Here is a 4,294-nt window from a genome sequence, read left to right as displayed (position 1 = left end):
CAATTAGGATTCACAATAGTAATGCAAGAAAGTTTCAATATTAGGAAATGTATTAATGTAATTATCTATATTAATAATAAAGTAAAAAAGCTTTGTCTTCTCAGTAGAAGAAAAATTTGATTGATAAAATTAAATATGCATTTACAATTTTAGAATCTTTTAGGCTAGGAATAGAAGCAAATATCTCCGATGAAGTTAAATCTACATCCAAGAACAAACAGCAAGCATCATACTTAGTGGCAAAGTACTACCATACCAACCAGGAAAAAATGGATAGCTACTATCATCACCAAGATTTGGACAATAAATAAGAAGAAGTAGAAAACTCATATTACTTAGAGGAATGACTATCTCCCTAAAAAAGTAAAGGAAATAATCAGTGTGAGTTCAGTGATGGCCACTGGAAATGCCAAGAAAAACAAATTAATGTATTTCAAAGTGAATATTCAAATTATAAGTTAACAAAATTTTAAATTTATTTTTAGATCTTTAAATTCAATTTTAGGCCTTGTTTTTCTTTTTATGTGTAAAGTACAATAAGAACGATCCATTTAGTTTTTAAGAAGTTAGCATCTGAGTAACTTAAATTTTATAGACTAAACTCTTGAGAAACTAGTGCTATTTACAACTTACATTCTCTTAAAAGAAAGATAATGTATTTATAAACTTTAAAATTTAATTTTCTCCAATGCTTTAAAAATGCCTCTCATAATAAGCAAAATCTTTCCATTACTTATACAACGTTTATAAATCCAATAATCTAAAACAGGAATTATAAGATGGACCACATTATTTAATACCATTACCACTTATAGATTTGGTCACATTCTCATGTATCTTTCAAAATAAATCCCTAATTCTAAAATCAATTTTAACACACATTTGAAGTTAAAATCGCATAACTAGTCTGTCAGATAACCTAATGCATCAATTTCAAGACCAAATTTATCCAGTTTATCCTAAATGTAACACAAATGGAACAATAATTTGTCTTTTATTTTCTTCAGAATATATTCGTACTAAACTCCCACAAGATTAGAGACACAGTGTTTGGGGAGAGGGCATCTTTATGCTGCTGGCAAGCTGAATTTGTCATCTCCAGTGAGCAGAGACTAAGGGATCTGAACCTGGGCTCTGTATACACAGCATAACCCTCACATGTCACCCACAGACACCACGAACTCCTTTCACAGTTAGGGCGACTTCAGGTATAAACTCTTTGAATGGAGAGCATTTCTCCTGGGTTCAAGTTCCTAGTTACCCAATTCTTCCATCTGATTTCAGTCTAACCTTCCACTGAGGTTGCTGATAATTTTGTTCAACTGAACTCTTAACTGCCCAATAGAAGTCTGTATTCTTTACATTTTCTTTCCGCTCAGCTGCACACAAAATCTTGTAGATATTTAAATAACATCTGCATGTCTTTCACACTTCTGTCTCTAAGGTCATTTCAATGTGGGAGTCCCCAGAGAAGCAAAAAGAATCAATGATGGAAATGCTTAATAAGATTTCTGGATATGAGCTCTTTGTAGAAATTTTTGAAGCATCAGTAAAGATGTATATACCAAAGGCAACAAAAACTGTAAAATACCAAGAATAAATATATCAAGAAGTGTACAAAACCTATACAAAGAATAATTGGAAACTCTGTTTAGAAAAAGACCTCAGTGAGTGATGATAACAGCAACCTTTGAGAAGCTTTCTGTCTGTGACAATGAAACTTCCTAGAACTGTGACACCATTCCCAATTCACAATTTTATGAACTTTAGAAATATAATTCTCAAACATAGCACTTTTTATTAAACAATGAGAGCAAAAAAATGAAGTGGACTTGACTTATCTAATATCAAAGTATTATCTAAGATCATAACAATTAAGTTGCTGTTAGCACACATCTGAAGAGATCAGCAGAGCATACTGGGAACTCTCCAGATTAATACATTAATTGCTTTTTGTTTTATAATAAAAATAGCTTTTCTAACCAGAGGGAAAAGTGTGATCTGTCAATAATTAATATTGGAAAATTTTTGAAAAATAAATACAGATGCCTACCTTATACCACAATTTAGCTCCAGATGAATTTAAAACTTCAATTTAAGAAAGAAATTTAAAAAGTGCTAGAAAGAAAGGTGGAGAAACATGTCACTAAGTTAAGGTCTTTCTAAGCGACACTGAAGACCTAGAATATATAAAGTTATTTCCCATAAAAATTAAATTTCCCCTCAATTAAAGACACTAATTTATTTTGTTTCAAAGAGAACAAAATAAAACAAAACAACAAGATGAAACAAAACAAGACAATGGGAATGATACTGGACTTCAAAAACAAGACAATAGGAAATCAAGCATAATTACTATAATGCATGTTGTTAGCCTCTGAATAGGTACCAGACCACCAGACACAAGTACACAAAGCTGACTAAACAGCACAAGCACTAAGTTGTTTCTTCACTTCATTTGCCATTATCTTGGAAATTTCAGCTGTGTGGCTTCTAACTTCAATGTTTGTGTCTCCTCGACTTGCCCTGGGTAAGACATAGGCATGCAAAATTAATCAAACAATATAAGCATCAAGTTGCCATCATTTCGGAGATTTCAGATGTGTGACTTCTAATTTCTTCTGTGTCTCCTGGACTTGTTCTGGTTGTGCTGGGGATCTGAAAATATACCCTGCTCCTTTGTCTTAACAGTTTTTTGTGTTCTTCCAAATCAGCTGGTTGCTGAGTCCCAGGTGTTTCCTGCATTGGCTGGTAGTCTGGCTGTGCAGGGGACTGGGCAAGGCACATGGGTCCCCCGATCCAAGGTTCCTGTGGTGGCAGAGAGGTGCGGGGCAGCTGCTCATAGATGTTCCCCCAGTGGCAACAGAGCCCCGGAGTTGGCTTTCTCTCCTGTGGGCCTGCCATGGTGGGCTCATCAAGATACGTGTGTCTGCTTTTGGGTCCTCTGCGCCCTCAGGGGTGGGCTCACCATGGTGGGGTGTGGTTTCCTTTCTAATACAATGACCATGACATTTCTAAAGTTCTGAAATGGCTAACAGACCATAGAAAAAGACCAGTTTAGGCTTATGCTTGAAACCTATAGCTTCAGAAAACTTGATTCAGGGCCACAGACACTATTTTAAAAGTTAAAAATAAAACACATGATAGACTGGGAAAGATATTTGTCATGTTTATAATTCACAACGAGTGTCCACAATATAAAAACATTTCCTCATGATTACAAAAGACATGAATAATCCAAAGGAAAAATGAAGAAAGAATACAAATGGACCATTAACAGCAGAAAAGTTTAAAGCATCCATGGACATAAAAAGATAGTCAATCTGGCTCCTAATGATGGAAAAGGAAATAAAAACAATGAGATATTGGAAAAAATTAGCAAGTATGCAGGGAAGTCAGCATCCTCATACTGACTTGGTAGGAATGTAAATTGATAATATCTTTCTGGAAGTATCTGCCTAAATTTAAAATAGATCTTTGATCTAGAGTTTTCATGTTTAGGAATCTACACTGAAAAAATATTTGTACATGTAAACAAAGATGCTAAAAAAAATCCCACTGCATCGCATTGGTAAAAAAATAAATAAAATTTAGATGTTCATCAGTAGAAATGTGGTTGGTTAAATAATAAACTATTATGGGAGTCATATGACCTCAATAAAAAGCAAAGCATATGTTCAGTCAAAAAATTATTGAGTAGCACATGGATTGAGAACTCCTTAAAAGGCAAATAAACCCTGAAGTATGTGTGGCTATGTGTCCATATTTTCATGTCAATATGAAGAAAGGACTAGAAGGTTGTGGTCAAACTATTAGTTCTGGGGCACATTTGGGAGAAGAGTTGGATTAGCATATTGGAAAAGAAGGTAGTTTTTATAGTCACCTGTCTCCTTTAGTTCAAGAATTATTCAGCTGTCACAGCTATCAGTCAAATAATTACTAAAATAAAATCTGTGCTTTTCTTAAACCTTTCTCCTGTTTATCTGTAGCAGATGTAACAGGCCAGAAATAACATTTCAGATTGTATCATTGTCTTAGATATTTTTGACTTGAGGACTTGTATATTCATTCATATATTGGTCATTGTTTCATTCTGTAAACAGTGTGCTCATCAAACAGGACACATAGAATGTTAGCATTAATTCATCAGAGCTAAAATTCTGGGCATGCTGCTGGCTCTCTTCTATCTCTAGCTGCTGACTCATTTTGCAAATCCTGAAACTTGTCACCATCCATAATCTTGGGAATCGATTTCTTGTAATGAATGGTGTGTGTGTGTGTGTGTAGACAGGTA

The 4,294-nt window shown here is 34.3% G+C and overlaps 1 pseudogene; it reads right to left on the bottom strand.

Annotated features, from left to right (window-relative positions):
- Positions 1 to 2,979: 2,979 nt before the first annotated feature.
- LOC111757410 (small nucleolar RNA SNORA2/SNORA34 family) lies at positions 2,980 to 3,108 on the bottom strand (annotated as a pseudogene).
- Between the last annotated feature and the right edge of the window lie 1,186 nt (positions 3,109 to 4,294).

Source organism: Cavia porcellus, unplaced genomic scaffold, assembly GCF_034190915.1.
Source record: "Cavia porcellus strain 051 isolate PalLab524CR breed Dunkin Hartley unplaced genomic scaffold, mCavPor4.1 scaffold_1, whole genome shotgun sequence".
In the NCBI taxonomy this organism is placed as follows: Eukaryota; Metazoa; Chordata; class Mammalia; order Rodentia; family Caviidae; genus Cavia; species Cavia porcellus.
This window is presented reverse-complemented; position numbering and strand designations above follow the sequence as displayed.